The sequence below is a fragment of the Notamacropus eugenii genome, chromosome 1 (genome assembly GCF_028372415.1).
Source record: "Notamacropus eugenii isolate mMacEug1 chromosome 1, mMacEug1.pri_v2, whole genome shotgun sequence".
Lineage (NCBI taxonomy): Eukaryota > Metazoa > Chordata > Mammalia > Diprotodontia > Macropodidae > Notamacropus > Notamacropus eugenii.
Genome location: NC_092872.1, coordinates 629177506 through 629194220, shown reverse-complemented (window position 1 = coordinate 629194220; position 16715 = coordinate 629177506). Strand labels below are relative to the sequence as shown.

The window sequence follows — 16715 nt, the reverse complement described above, 5'->3', positions numbered from 1 at the left end:
TAATCCAAAATTTGTCTTGTGGTTGTTTGTTCAGTTGTATCTGACTCTCCATGATCCCATTTGAGGTTTTTTTGGTAAAGACACTGGAGTGGTTTGCCATTTCCTTCTCCAGCTCATTTTATAGATGACAAAACTAAAGCAAAAAAGGTTAAGTGACTTGCCCAGGGTCACACAGATTTGAAGTTAGGAAGACAAGTGGGCATTACTGACTCCAGGCCTAGCATTCTATCCACTGTGCCGCCCAGAACTATCAGTGTTCAAAGCAAAGACTGGAGGACACCTTGAGAGCAGAGATTGTTTTTTGCCTTTCTTTGTATCTCCAACACTTAAGCACAGGGCCTGGGCACACAGGAAGCACTTAATAAATCCTTGTTGACTGGCTGAAAGCACTATAGAGCCTATATTCCCCTTCAGGAAGGGGCTGGACTACAGCCAATCAATTCTTAGATTCTGTGATTCTACAAAGCAACAATAGATCACACCACTAGTAAGAGTAACAAATCAGCATTAGAAAGGACCTGGGGCCTGTTTAGACTTTTACTCCTACAAGTGACTTAAATACCTTTTGGCACAATGTGGAAAGAAGGACAACCAAGATGAAGATGTAACAAAGCAGAGGACGAAATAATAAATAACAAAGCCGGAGGAGGGAATCATCTCCAGATTGCAGTCCATCAGTCCATGATTAAAGCTTCAGTCAGAAATTCAGAGCTAATTGGCATGAGTCATTTGACCACAAGGCTAATCCATACGACTCAGGCAGTACTGAATCTACGGAGACAGTGACAAGATACAATCACATAGGACTCCAGTGTCCCACAAAGCACTTCAGCCATAGCAGTCTAGGGCCACTGACTATCCATGTCCATGTGCTCTGCTGGTCAATAGATCCTCCTAGGAAGGCAACTAAAAGAACAAGTAGTACATGTGTGTCTCCAAGTGTCACATTTGCCTATAGTTGAGACTGTTCCCTACTCCAGTCTTGGAATACTCATGGCATTCAAACAATCCATCTGATGATTCTCTGGGCCAAGTTCAATGTCAGCTGCCATGAATAGTTTAAGACAATTCCCCTGACTCTTAAACAGAATCATACAAAACCAAAGTCAATAGACACAAGCCCCAGAATTAGCACCTTAGCTTGTCCTTAACCATAGATGACCTAAAGCTTAGCCAAAATACCCATGCGCAGACTAACTAGGCTTCACATCTCCTATCACACAAGCTATATAAACCTGGATAAGTCACTTTCCCTCCCGAGGCTTCAGGCTCTTCATCTGTAAAATAGGCAGAAGGGGATAATGGCGAGAAATATGGGGTTTGATTGATGCATTTCTAAGATCCACTTCAGTTCTAATATTCTGTATCAGTGAAAAAAATGAGGTAGGATAAAACAGCTAGAGATAGTAAGTTAGATGAAAAGCAACTCTTAGACTCTTATACACTTGGTACCAGATGTTCTTTTCTTTCCAAACAGATTTCACTCTAGATTAGTCTAGAAGGCTTAAAAAATCTATAGATCAGAAGACTAAGAATATTAATATTGAAAGGGGCTTTTAGAGATCACTTAACCTAATTCCCTTGACTTTATAAAGGAACTGAGGCCCAAAGAGAAAGAGATGGATAAACAGACATATGGACAGACAGACATAGGTGGACAGATAATGAAAAAATAAAAACAGTTCAATCTTATATAGTACTTTGTGGTCACAAAGAGTCTCAAAGGCATTTGTTCCTTACAATAGTCTTGTGAGACAGTAAACCTGGATAAATTTGGAACTGATAAGTAAGTCTACTCAAAGACTCATTAGTGGTTGACATCAACCTAGAAGGAAGTGCTGTCTAGTTGAAGGGTCCTGAACTTTATGATGTTTAACATTCTTTTTACCAACTATGAGGATAAAGGCATAGATGACATACAAATTATTTTAATTAAGGAAAATAATGAACAAAACTAGGTGGCAAACCTAGATCCAGGAACTCACTAAATTTCTGAGTCTGTTTCCGCATCTGTAAAATGAGAACAATATTTTTATTTCACTTCAGTTCCTTCATCTGTAAAATAAAGTTAGCAGACAATTTGGAAAGACTCAAGAACCCTGACTAATGCAAGGACCAACCACAATTCCAAAGGACTCATGATGAAAATGCTATCTGCCTCCAGACAGAGAGCTGTCTCTACTTTTGGCATAAAGGATGTAAACTGAAGCCTATTTTCTTTTCTTTTTTTTGGAACAAGGTTAATGTGATCATTTATTTTTCATAACTGTACATATTTGCTATAGGTTTTTTCCCTTGCTTTCTTAATGAGTTGAGGAGGGGAGAGGAGAAGAAAAGAATTTAAAACTGAAAATAAAACTGGACTCCTTCCAGCTCTAAATCTATGATTCTATGACTTCAAGGTGTGTGTATATGTGTGTGTATACATATGCATGCACATATATACACAGACATTTACATGTACACATATATACAGACATACATATACACACATATGTAGTAGCCCTAGTACTTAGCAAAGTGTCATGCATATAGTTGGGATTTTTAAGAAATATTTAACTTAATTGTAAAGGCATGCAATAAAATCTCTAAACTTGAAAAAACTATGTAAATGTCAGCTATTATCCTTACCAGCTTTAAACTATCATTATTAATTTGCAAATAACCTACCATTTATTGAGAGGTAGAACAACTCCCTCCAAAGCATTCTGAAATCAACAGGGCATTTACTGAATTTGAGACAGGCAAAACAGTATTATCTTTATTGGTTTAAAACTATCTGATTTGGAACAGGGCAGCCATGAGTAACTTGTTCAAAGGTGCTGAAAATAAGGTACATCCCCCATCGCTACAGAGGTGGAAAGTCTACAAGTGCTGTACATCGCATATACTTTCAGACTTTGTCAATATACTGATCAGTTGTGCTGACTTCTTTCTCATTTCTTTTGGTCTTTAAAAATATTGTTATATAGAATGGCTCTCTTGAAAGGAGGAAGGAAAAAGGAAGTAGGGGAAATAATAGTGATGTAAAAAAACCAAAAGGCATCAATAAAAACGTATTTAAAAGAAAAATGATGTCTTCAATTAGAAGAAATAAAAAAGAATAAGAAAAACTACACCAATTTTATTGCTAACTACTTTAACATCTCTAAATATCCAAGGATAATCATAGCACTGAAAATAACCTACCATTTAACGAGAAGTAGAACAACTCCCTCCAAAGCATTCTGAAATCAACAGGGCATTTACTGGTGAATGAGACAGGGACAACAATCAAACCAAAAGCCAGTCATTTCCAGCTTGCCTTTCTTAGAAACACTTTTGAAATACAGGATTTGTGACAATGTCATTCTCCAGTGGAATAATTGTATAATTCCCTTTAAGAATAAATTGGAAGAAAACTGTACCTTAGCTAGTCCTACTGGCTCCCTGACCTCAACCACTCATTAAGTTACCCTTAAAAAAAGAAGAGAAAAATGTCTGAAGATTGATTCAATGGGCAGAAAACACATATAGTTTTATAAGGCTCACAGATACTTTGCCAGAAGCTTAAAGACTGTCTTTCCGACACAACTTTAGTATATCATCTTCTATTGTGCTCTTTTTTATTTCCTTTCACTTTGCTTTTTATCATTCTTGCAACTGGTCACAGCAAAGCAAAAAAAGGCGTTCCACCAGTCAACAGCCTTTTTTTAAGTTCCCCAAGTGGTCCAGGGCTGAAGGAGTCCTATGATGCCGGTGCAGAGGAAAGCAGGATATGAAGCCTGAGAAGCTGCTTCTCTATCTTAAAACTACTTCTCTCAGGACAAAGCTTATCTTCCTTTTTTGCTTATATCCTCAGCCCCTGGCACGCAGTAAATGCTTAATAAATGCTCTATTTAAATATGTTTTGCTTATCCTTTTACCTCAGGTACCTTACATAATAAATCTTATCCATTCCTTTGATGTCCATGACAGTCCCTTGCAAAACTGTAATGCTTTTTTTTTTTTTTTGCAAACTTTATTTAAATGAAATACAGTACTGGCCCAATGAACCCATTTATTGATGCCTGCTGTGAACCAAGCACCAAACCTCCTTATTTCTCTGTGAAGATATTTACAAGATTAGGACAAACCATGGAGATGGCCCCCAAGGTCCCTTCTAGGCTTATGACTCCATGACTATGAAGATGGTAATAAGTGAGACTTCTGAGTTTAATCAAAATAATTATTCTCATCGACCTTTATTTCTTACAAAGTACTCAGAAGCAGCACCACGCTTGAACTCACAGTTTTGTTATATTCTAGTTGCTACGTACAGTCTTCTCTCAACATCTGATCTATTATTTGAAAGCAAATTAAACTTTATGGTTGTTTGGGGGTTTGGTTTTTGTTTTGTTTTAAGGGCAAACTCTTTTATCTTTATTATGAGAGACAACATGAGCACTAGCCTTGAAATCTTGAACTTCAGGTTCAGATCTCACTTTTGCCATATGTATTGGCTATGAGGAACAAGGAAAGCCACTGAACCCTCTAAGCTAGGGATGGGAGACCTGCAGCCTTGAGGCCACCTCCGATCCTTTGGCTGAATCCAAACTTCACAGAACCTTTTATCAAGAGGGCCATATGTGGCCTCGAAACCACAGGTTGCCCACTCCTGCTCTAAGCAAATCTCTAAGACTAGAAACTACGGCAAGGGTGACAACTTGCATTGGTAGAATCAGTTTTTTTCACCCGAAAGTTCCCTTTTCCAGCAAAATTATAGGTTCAATTCCAGTCTCTACCTTTGCATCATGTAAACGCGTCTACAACCTGGCATGTTTCTTATTCATCCTTGCATTCTGCCCAGACTAAAGCCTGGGGCTTTGTACATTGCAAGCCTGCTCATAAATGTTTGCAGAGTAAATCAATTTCAAGGACTGCCCCCCCCCAACATAATTTCTCCCTTACTGCTGAACACTGAAATTTCACAAACAAGGAATAAAACACTTCATTCCACAATTAGAGATGAGGTTTAAAAGGCAGCTAACCCCACCCTCTGAGTTCAAATTCACATTAATGGCCAAATGACTAATATCAGATACCAGAAATACTTAAAATACACTCAAAAGCCTTTCAGGGAGTGCCAAGCATGCTCAATAAAGAATGCTCAATAAAGGAAAGGAGAAGTTAGGAACAGTATGAATGGCAGAGGTTTCTGAATTGGTCAGCCTTACATTACTCTGTTTTCAATTCCACATCAAAAGAATTGCAAAGTACAAAGTTCATGTGAGCATATGCCTCAGAATATAATGATATCATGTGAATACAAATAACTCTTCATCAAGAACTATCAACTTATCACCTTCCATAAGCACTGAAGAAAAAATATTTGTTGGTGAGGAACTGGAAGCAAGAAGATATAGTTTTATACTTCTCCTCTTACAAAGTCATCTTTTGGGATAAGAACTAGGTGATCAGCTAGAAGACCTGGATTCTACCATTCCCTAGCTGGGTAAACACAGGCAAGCTACCACAGCTCTTTAAGGCTTAGTTTACTCACCTGCAAAACAGTGCTGTTGTAGGAAAGAAGCAAATGCTTAAATATCCGACTGGCCTGGTCTGAAGGTAATTGTGGTGATCAAATAATGGATACTGTAGGATGTAACAGATAATGATAAATGTAATGAATATGAAAGTGCAAATGGGAGACAAATAGTGGATAAATGATTATCCAAGAATTGGCTAGCCTAGGATTTCCTCCCTAATCCCTATCCAAAGAGATTTCTAGTACCAGTATTATTGGCGGACACAATAGTACCCAGTAATGAATAAAATATTAAGGCAGAGCCTTAGAACCACAGAATCTCACACTTGGAAAGTTTAAAAAGCACCTACCACCAAGAGTTTCAAATTCACACTGAGGTATACGTGACTGATAGAATCTCAAATAGCATTTATTCCAACTCTGTAACAGTAAGGACCCCGACATACACAGGAGGGCCTGCTGTACAGGTTCTTAGATCTGTTTTTCTCAAAGGAAAGCATCTTTTGAGGGGTCAACAATCTACTTTACTCAAGCATATATATCATTCGTTTAGTTCAGGGAAAAAAGTCTGAACTTTCTCTGAACTTCAGAGAAAATACAAACAGAAATTATAAACAGAAAGATCAACAGACAGGGTTTTCAACTGTCTGACCATAGACAATACACACATCGCTACCAGAGAGCGAAGAACCCACCTCTGGGTTTTCAAAGCCTGGGGGACTCCTTAGCAGCTACCCAGAGTCTCATCTGGTACACAAAGATTCTTCCAAAAAATAAGTCCCAATGTAAAATCTCACCTCAGGGTAAATATACGCTTTTCAGAGCTGGAAGGCAAGACCCTCATGGCCTAGTGCCTCATTAGAAATTAACAAAAAGTATCTTGAGGCCTATTAAGAGGCAGAGAAGATCTTTAACTCTTCCCCCCACCCACTATTAACCTTACATTAACATTACAAACTCTTATTGTAAATATGAATCTTCTCCCCGTAATATTCCTGACCATGATCATAAACTTGAACAGAAGTGACAGGGAACTCACTACTTACTTATTATACTGCAACAAAACTCTTATTGTGGAAAAGTTTTGCTTTATATTGATCCAAGATCTGCCTCTCTGTAATTCCCACCAATTCAACCTAGCTCCACTTTTGGAACCTAGCAGATGGAAGCGAATCCTCCTTTGGTATGCCAAACCTCCAAATACCTGAAGATAACTAGCGTATTCCCCTCCCTAACCAAGACTTTTTCCCCCTCTGGCTAAACACATGAGGCTCTAAGTTGGAATCTCTCTATTTCTATGCACTCCTGAGTATATTCCAAAGTCAAAAACCTCATCAAAGTGCCTAGCACACAGTAGGTATTTAATAAATGTTTACTGAATTGAAAATGTAAACTATTGGTCTATTTTGTTCTTCCATTTTCATTCACTGATGTGAAGAAATCAAGAATTGTTAGATATTTAGAAGAGATATCTACTTTTATGGTTGGTCTCTCTAAGTCTCCCATTGACACTTTATTTCTCCACGAATTTCTTCATCACTATATTTCTTTTCTTTCTCTTTTTTCCCTTATACTTTCCCTCCTCAACCTCCTGTCTAACTCTGTGTTCTTTCTCCCATCTTAATAAGCACAGAGCCTTTCTTGTGCAAAATAGAAGCTAAAGAAATATTTGTTAAATAAATATTTCTTTCCTCTCTATATTGCTCTATTTCATACCAAAGCATTCACAGCTTCTCTACATTTGGAACCCACTTTCCCTTGACCCCAATTTCTGAGTTTACTTTGCTTTTACTCTGAATTCTGCACATAATGTAATCTCTGTTCTTCCCTTTCCTTATGCTGGAACAAATGATAATCTTTTGGGTCCCTCCCATGCACTCCTGGGGCCTGGGCCTGTCAAGATATTTTATAGGGGAAATAACCAAATCCAGTATCTGTTCTAAACCAGGAATTTTTAAACACACACACACACACACACACACACACACACACACACTCACAGAATCTGCCTCACCAAAACATCCCTCATTTTCCACACTGAGTCTCAGCCTAAGCATAAGGTCACAACAGTAGCCAGATACCTTCACTCTCCAAGCAAAAGTCAAAGCCAAAGAATCAGACAACAAAGGAATAAAATTACAAATCAGTGCTCATGATTATTTAGCATTGATTAACACTAAAAGAGGAAAACTCAGCCCTCTCTCAACATCAAGAACTATGTTCTTCAGGCTTCACTTTTTTTAAGTTTCCCTGCCCCACACTGAAGGTCACACCTTGAGAAGATCTGGCACTGCATCAACTTAGTAAAGTAATAATGCCCTAAACAAATATATGATATGGCAATAAATGCATTAAGCCCTAGAACTGCATCCTGTAAGTTCTTTTGACAGCATCCTCTGCAGGAAACCACACATTCTAATGTAGATTTTTTGGATTTTCCTCCAGGATCTCATAAACTTCACAGGTGGTACTCCAGGGAGGAAAGAAGGCCCTTTTCCACAGGCTGTATTGAGATTCAACATGTGTCTGAGCTACTTCTCTTCCCAACTGAGATTTCCACAGGCACTCAATTCCCTCTACATGCTAAAGCCCCCAGCTGACCACTGTTGAACGTTCAGACATCTGGTTCAGAGTAAGTAAAAAATTATTTCAGAGAATGAATACCTTTAGACACTCTTAAAACTAAATTGCCAAAAACAGACTAAGTTCATTTCCTTTTCAACAAAAGCTTTGTACATAACTAGCACTTAATAAGATTTTTTTGAGCTGCACAGCTGAATGACAAAAGAACCACTGAATGGTAAGGTTAATGGAGAAAGTTGTCACTTTGGGAGGAAAAGTGATTTCAAACTTCCACAGACTAGACTCAATGAAATAGAAGGCTTTCTGATTTTTTTTAAGGTAAGCTAAGGATTACAGACACCAACTTAACTAACGGTATAATTAAGTCACTTGTTTCATTAAAGCAAAAAAAGCAAAAGAAATGAATTCAACTCAATAGACCTAACCCTCGTCATTTATCACCTGAACTGCTAAAAGCTTCATAACATGCACTAAGACTATTTAAAATACATCAAAATACAGACCTTATAAGCAAAGATTGAGAGCCTCTGAAACATGGGAGGAACATGCTCAACTCACACATAGTTTACATATTGCAGGATGAGAGTATCTGCTTAAAGTAAAATCCATCATACCTTAAAGACAGCTGAGCCCTTCAAAACACTCACAGACCATCTGCGAGAGCAGGTTAAGGCAGAGAATGTCCTCAAAGGTTTCAAATTTGGCACTGGAGAGCTAAACCCGTGTTAAGCAGTAGGGACTATCTCTCTGCGGGGTTTCCCTTTTGATTTGATTTAGTGGAGTCTTGTTTCGAGGATTGGAAAAGAGCACTTAATGCCCCTCACTCAGCCCAACACACAACTCAGCACCAGGTCGGCGTGACACAGAGCCTTCTGTCAAAGGAGGAAAAGAGGAAGGTTTCATAGCTATCTATTCTGGAGCTACAACAAAAACAAAATAGTAATACTAATAATAATAATAATTTCACAATATAGCCTAGCAAGCTGTTCTTTCAGTCTTAGGTCCCTGCTGTGTGAAATGACAAATAGCCCAGTTTTATGTCTTATTAACACTGAAGTGTTTTTCTGGGTCAGGTTGCTCTTAATCAGGTACATACCAATCTGTCAGTCTAAACCACCATCAACTTCAACTTGGTTTTTTTAAAGGAACATGAAAGTTTTGTGGGATTTTTTTTCTTCAAGGAGACAGAAATACAACTCTGGAGAACTCAGTGTTACAGAAAAAGGAGGAGATGTAATCATAAAGAAAGGTGAGCTGAGCAAAGTGGTTTCATTCCTAAGGATAAGTAACTGGCAAGAAGATGAAATTAACACACTGAACCCCTCCTCCCCATCCTTGTCTTCCAAATCATTTATTTCCTTAAAAGGGTAAAATGACTGACAAAAAGCTGCTTGTACATTATCAAAACATGCTCTCCATCAAAAGAACTAGTTAATATACAAGGCAAAGTGTTAACTGATTTCAGCTATGTTACTTTAACATTATTTATGCTAATAAGGTAGCCTACTTGGAGTCAATTATGTTTTTACGTTTTCTAGGCACACATGGTGAAATTTAACCTAAAAAATTTTAGTTACTTCAGGAATCTTCATCAAAATATAGTGTCATAAAAGGAGTCAGAGTATATATGTTTATGTTTGAAGCTAAGAACAGGAATGTAGAATATACTTAATGTGAATGTAATTTTCAGCTGCTTCCTTATTGTCAAAGTCCCCTAAATTCCAACACAAGGATGCCAAAGAAAATAAAAGCAGGCTCAGAGAGATTATTGGATTTAGAACTAGAAGGAACCTCAGGGATCATCTAAATCCAACCATCCTATTTTACAGATCATGAAATTGAAGCTCTGAGAGGTGATATGTCCCGCCTAAAACTGCCCAGGTAATTAAACAGCCACCTGTAACAAGATTCAACTCCATATTGTCTAATCCTAAATCCAAAACTCTTATGATGTTACACCAAGGGGCTATCATGATTGCATCTCTGACTTAACCTTGTAGCATCCTCATCAGTGCCTAATCCTTTCTTGTATGTACTCTGTGCCTAAGACCTCAGGCAATCAACAGCACACCCCAATGCACCTGACCAAAGGACAGACACTGACACAGAGAAAAAACTCAACCCTCCCCAACCCCACTCCCAATCAGACTCATCAAAACTGCACTGTTCTGCCCCAAAGACATCTCATCTGGCTCCTCAGCTCTATTTCCTTCCAAAAATACCTAAGTCGACTACTTAACTAATACCAACCCAAGAGACCTGGGCTCTCCCTGCTCTTACCTATTACTGAGCAGCCTGAGAGTAGTGAGAGGTTACTGCCCTTAGGGGTACTGGCAACAAACAGCTCTTGCCTTTCTGGCTCAACAGATCAACTGTTGTGCCTTCTTGACTATTAACATATTTAAGTGTCAAAGAATAGTTTGCTCAACTAAATAATCATACAGAACTAGTACTAAAGACAGCCTTTTACATTCTGGACCCTAGACCAGAGCTTTATTAGAAATACAAAATACATTAAGGATATTATAGCTGCAGTTACCAACGCAGTGTCAATTTACAGATCTACATCTGAAAGTTTCCACTGATCCAGCTAATAAGAATGTGTTCTCCAGAACTGAGTTAATCCTCCCCTCCTCACCAGCTAAATCAAGCAAGCAGGGCAATGTCTGGAATGACAACCTAGTAGCCTTACTGATCTGGCTGTTCTTACTCCTGTGGAACCTGCCAAGAAACTGTACCTGCTTCTACCATTGAAAATAAAGGGTAGAAAGACAAAAATTTATTACGGTTGTGTGAATCCACCAAAGGATCTTTCCAGGGAGACCCTAGACATTTGCATTGGCAAATCTCAGAGGAGACAATAACAGTGTATTTAGGCACAATTCTAGAGCAAAACAGGATTTTTAACTACCCAACTCTAGAGCATTTGGGTATAGAGGGAGCAGCGACCTAAACTAACAGGGATAGGTTAATTTGATCATTCACCAAGTTAGTGGTTTTAGGAGCTTAGGAGTTAGGGAACTTGTCTCTTACTTTTCAAGAATGAGAATGCAGCCTATATCAGGTTGCACACAGTCTCAGGGGATGGGGAGGGGAGGGAGGCAGAGAAAATTTAAAACTTATGGGAGTGAATATTGAAAACTAAAAAAAAATTAATTAATTTGTAAAAAAAAAAAAAAAGGAATGAGAATGCAGGACTGGGGGATGGGAGTGTCAAAGTCTTAGTACTCTAACTATCTCAATGATCTCTGATCAGCTACTTCCATTCTCTGGACCTCAATTCCTCTTCTATAAAATGAGGGAGCTGAGCCAGATAGATCTCCAAACTCCTTCTGGCTCTAATATGCTATGTTCTGAGGTGTCTTCACATTGTAACATTCCATATTTTATGTTCTACGACTCTTCCCAGTTCTGATCTCCTAGGATTCAAAGATAATAAAAGATCAGAGGATTTAAATACATTTTTATAAAAGCATCGCATTTGGAGCCCAGATCCTATACCCTGATCCTATTATCTGAGGAGTTAGGAGTCTTGTTCAAAACCAAATCATGGCGATTTTAACTTGATTGCACATATGTTTTTGTATGGATCCCCTGACTCTAAGATTAATTTATCCATTTCTGGTCCAGTGACAATCTAACTAATATATATGTTACACTTACTATAAGTTACTATTCTAATCTGCTTCAAAAGTTCTTTACTATTAACCCCCTCATAAAGTCATTCCACATTAGGGCGGATAACTATGGACACATTCAAACTTAAATGTATTCAAAATCCCATTTTTCTGCATTTAACCTACCAACAGTTGGTGATATTTTTAAGGGGACTACAACTCAGGCTCTACTATTAACAGAGAATTTTGTAGCCTGTGGTTGTGATTACAACCTGACCTCAAGGTCAGGGACTGACTAAATTTTGTCCAGGTTTATAGCACCTGACAGGTGCTTAATAAATGTTGATTTACAAAACCATGGTGCCACAGTACTTTTGTGATTCTACTGAGCATTGTCATTAAATTAATGACTCTGCTTTTTATTAGGACATCTTTCTTATAAGGAATTCAGATCATTTACAAAAAATTAAGCCCATTTGGTTTAAACTACTCATACCCTTTGACCCAGAGATCTGACCATTAGGCATATATAGCCAGAAAGTCAAAGAAAGATGCTATATGAAACAGCACTTTTTGTTGTAGCAAAAAGCTGGAAACAAAGTAGATGTTCATCAACTTGGGTATAAATAAGTTCACCATGGTACACAAATGTAATGAAATATTAGTGAATTCTAAGAAATATTGGATATGTGCTTTCTTCGGGTGGGGAAGGGAAGTAAAAGGGAGAGATGGCAAATTTCGATTTGAAAATAAAACAATTTTAAAACATTTAGAAGAAATAATTAATTCAGAGAAATATGGTCAGATTTGTATGAACTGTTACAGAACTAAGAACCAGGAAAAAAATATACACAGTAACTACAACAATGAAAATGTAAAAAAAAATACCCCACACCTCACAATGCTATTCAATTATACTAGCCAAGCTTATCCCCAAAAGGAGATGAGAAAATTACCTCACTCTTTTCTTTGCTGGGGGATAGGGGAGCAGAGGAGATCCACTACAGGTACTGAGAATAATTCATACACAGTTGAGGTGTTTTGTAGCAGCTGAACTGCTTGTTCTATTTTTTATCATTTGTTGTAAGGGGCTACACAGTTAGTAGAGGGGGAAGGACGTATTCTAAAATGAAGGTGATGTAAAAGCAAAAAATACGCCAATAATTTGAAAATATAAATCAACAATGTGATTATAATGCACAATCTTGGCCCTGGAGAAGAGATGGAAAAAACCTTTTTCCTCCTTTCATTGAAGAGATATAGAAATATGGGCATGGAATGTAGTCCACGTTGTGAGATACGGTTAATCTGATGGTTGGTTTTCCTTCACTTGCTTTCTTTGTTAAAAGAATCACAGAATTACAGAATTGTAAGAGACTTTAGAGAATGTTTTAGTCCAATTCGTATTTGAAAAAGAAATCCGAAGGGGAATAACACAGTTGACTAAAGTGGCAGGCCTACTTGAAGCAGGTAATTAATTCTGCTTTGGGATAGCTCTAATTTGGGGGAATTTTCTGCTGACACTGACCTTTAATTAACTTCTTCACAAGTCTCATCCAATGCTCCAGGTTCCGTTCTTTGGGACCAAAGAAAACAAAATCTAATCCCTTTGTCGCATGATCTCTTGAAATTTCTTCAAGTATTTGAAGAGAGCTTTCATATTCCACCCCTCCCTCTCTTCCTTTATTCAGGTTAAATGTCCCTAGTTCTTTCAAATGATCCTCTGATGACACCCTGGTTTCCCTCCTCTAGATGTTCTCCAGCACATCAGGATAAGCTACTTAGGAAGACTTGAGTTTAAATCCACAGTAGCTTTGTGACCCTGGGTAAGTCAAGTTAACCTCTGTCTGCCTCAGTTTCCTCATTGATGGGGTCATAATAGCACTTACCTCACAAGATTGCTGTGAGGATCAAATGAGATTATATTTATAAAGCATGGAACACAGGGCCCAGCACATAGTAGGCACTTAATAAAGATTTCTTCCCCTTTCTCTATAGTATTCATTTTTCAGTCCCTTCCAACTCTTCATGACCCCACCTGAGGTTTCCTTGGCAAAGATACTGGAGAGCTTTGTCATTTCCTTCTCCATCTCATTTTACAGACAAGGAAACTGAGATAAACAAGGTTAAGTGACTTGCCCAGAGTCACACAGCTAGTAAGTGTCTGAGGCCACATTTGAATTCACAAAGATGAGTCTTCCAGACTCCAGGTCCAATCACTCTATCCACTCACTGCATCACTTAGCTGCCCTTACAAAACGGTACCTAGACATAAATACAACAGTACAGATATTGTCTGACCAAGGGTACCTAAGGTGCTACAATGGAGACCTCTACTAACCAAGTAAAGACTATCTCCTGACTCTAATACTTACTCACCTTGGACAAGTCACTTACTTCTCTGGACCTCAGTTTCCTCATTCATATAATAAAGATGCATTAGATGGAGTCTGATGTCTGATGTCCCCTATAGCTATAAATCTATTATCCTATGAAAGACTTCTTGAGTCAGGCTATTCAGTCAGTTCTGAATCCATCTATTTCTTACTATCACTTACCTATATTTTCTATAAGAATAGAATGAGATCATTTATCTCTGTATCTCAACTACTATTCTTCTTCCACCACAGCCACTCTTTACACCATGAGGGTCTTAACATTTCTCGTGTCATAGTCCCCTCTAAGTGGCAGTCCAGTGACCTATGAGCTCCTTCTCAGAATAATGTTGTTAAATGCATAAAACATAATACAAAGGAAACCAAAGGATTACAAAGGAAACCAACTACACTGAAATACAGTTATCAACATTTTTTTAAAGTTTTATTGACCCCAAGTTAAGGTACTTACCATCCAGCATTTAATTTGCTTGTTAGTACATAGGGAGAGAGAGAGAGAGAGAGAGAGAGAGAGACAGAGAGACAGAGAGACAGAGAGAGACAGAGAGAGAGAGAGAGACAGACAGAGAGACAGACAGAGAGACAGACAGAGAGATAGAGATAGACAGAGAGAGAGAGACAGAGACAGAGAGAGAGAGACAGAGACAGAGACAGAGATCTGTGTGTGTGTGTGTGTGTGTGTGTTCGTCCTTCTTTGCCGAAGAAGACCATGCCATCAGAGAAATGATGACATGACTTGCACTTGACTTTGTTTTGAGTGGGGGAGGCTATGCAGGTCACCAAACTCACTTCTCCTCTAGAGCCATCTGAATCCAGTGACCAGATATTCATCAGGATGACTGGAAATGACCCAAGATGAGGCAGTTGGGGTTAAGTGACTTGGCCAAGGTCACACAGCTAGTGAGTGTCAAGTGTCTGATATCTATCAGATAAATAAATCACTGGATAATACAGATAGTTTTCTTCTGTGGTCCAATGACCACTGCGATGAAATGAATGTAATATAGAAACAATCAATAAAACTTTCGAATAGGAACACCTTAATTCTCCCATCTTCCTGGTAAGGCTGACTCCCATCTTACAAATGGATAAGTTAAGGAGTTTAAGTCATTCCACATGAGTCAGCTGACAGGTTAGCAATAAAAGAGATGAAATTTTGGTAGTGTTTCTAAAACATGCCCATAGCATAAGATCTGGAGAGATGAAATTACTTTCGATCAATATTTCTTGTTATGCACCTTTTATATGGTTAGCACCATGGGCCTGTGCAAATAAGACAATACTCGTGCTATTACTGTTAATGTGAATAAGCACTAAGAAGTTAGATTTCTACAGCCTCATCACTAGAAACATGATATTTTTGAGGCCTCTAGGGATCAAGTAATCCCTAGAAAGCAAAAACAACTCCATCCAATTAATTACTTTCCTTACCACTGAAATAGCTCAGCATAGCAGCAGTATAGAGAAATGGAAAGATTGCTGGGCTTAGAATCACAAAGACCTGTGCCTCGGTCGACTCCCTTCATCTCATCTACTAAATCATGGAAGATCGTGATCGACTTTGATGGAAATTCAGATCCATTGGCAACGAGGGAAGAGAGGGCTACAAAGAAAGCCACTACTAAGAAAAGTAGACTCATTCCAAAAAAGAGGAAAGAGTCCTATCACAGGCTCACGAGGATTCCTGGAAAGGACCTTGTAAGTCATCTCATCCACCACTTTCATTTTACCAATGAGAAACCTGAGGCCCAGAATGGCTAAGAGACTTGCCTAAGATCTCACAGTTAAGATGACAAAAGTAGGATTTGAAAACACACCTTCTGATGTGGTGATTCAAATGTTCATTTCATTTAGTCTTCCCCATCTCATTTCCCAATAATTCAGTTTCTTACTAATTCTCTTATCTATAAAACTCAAATAGAACTCTGAATGTTGGTGATGTCTTTGGAGTTTAAAAAGACAGGACTGATCCTATATGGAAGGCTTACCATGTGACTTGAGGAGCAAAGAGAAAACTCAGCCATGGAAATCCAAACTACAACCACAACCACAAGAACTGTGTCTACCCTCTTTCAAGTCTGAAATTGTATAATCAGGCATTCATTCCTTTCAGTCAACTCTGTGTCCCCCAAGAGAAATGGGATTTTATTGATTTTTTCATGAGTTTTCAGAGCCTTTCCACAAAGCAGGGTTTGACAGTGGGAAATTGGCTAGAGGAAGGCATTCTTTCGGGCACTAGGGAGATAAAAACTCACCACATGTGAGTTAGAGGGCACTGAAGAGAAATTTTCCTTGCTTAACAATCTTAGGCAAGGTCAGACCTGAGAAGAGGTGCAAGAGGTGCCTTTCTGGAAGGCAATGCAATACAACTTGGCAAAGAACAGAAAGTTAGGCTGAACTTTACAAAGGCATTTTTAAAACTTAAAGTGGGACCAAATTACTTGAAAATTAGGATGAGGAATGTTGAAAGGAAAACTGAAGTACCAAATGACAAATTGTGCCTAGTGGTTTGCTCTGATCTATATGGCATTTCAAAATGGTACGTATCAGTCACCACTTTTAGAAAACATTTTTCCTAAATACTGAAATTATTTAAAGATAGGAATAACTCTG

The 16715-nt window shown here is 38.3% G+C and overlaps 1 protein-coding gene across 11 annotated transcripts in view; it reads right to left on the bottom strand.

Moving 5' to 3' along the window:
* Positions 1-16715, bottom strand: part of GREB1 (growth regulating estrogen receptor binding 1) — a 215748-nt gene that overhangs the window by 150734 nt on the left and 48299 nt on the right. For 7 of the 11 annotated variants that reach the window (XM_072635233.1, XM_072635244.1, XM_072635239.1 and 4 more), the window contains exon 1: positions 8704-8874. The exons of 2 other annotated variants lie outside the window; for them this stretch is intronic. The gene's annotated coding sequence lies outside the window, so the exon portion shown is untranslated. Of the gene's footprint in view, positions 1-5521; positions 5614-8703; positions 8875-16715 lie in introns of those variants that run through there. 2 more of the 11 variants (XM_072635238.1, XM_072635235.1) reach the window with 2 other exon arrangements.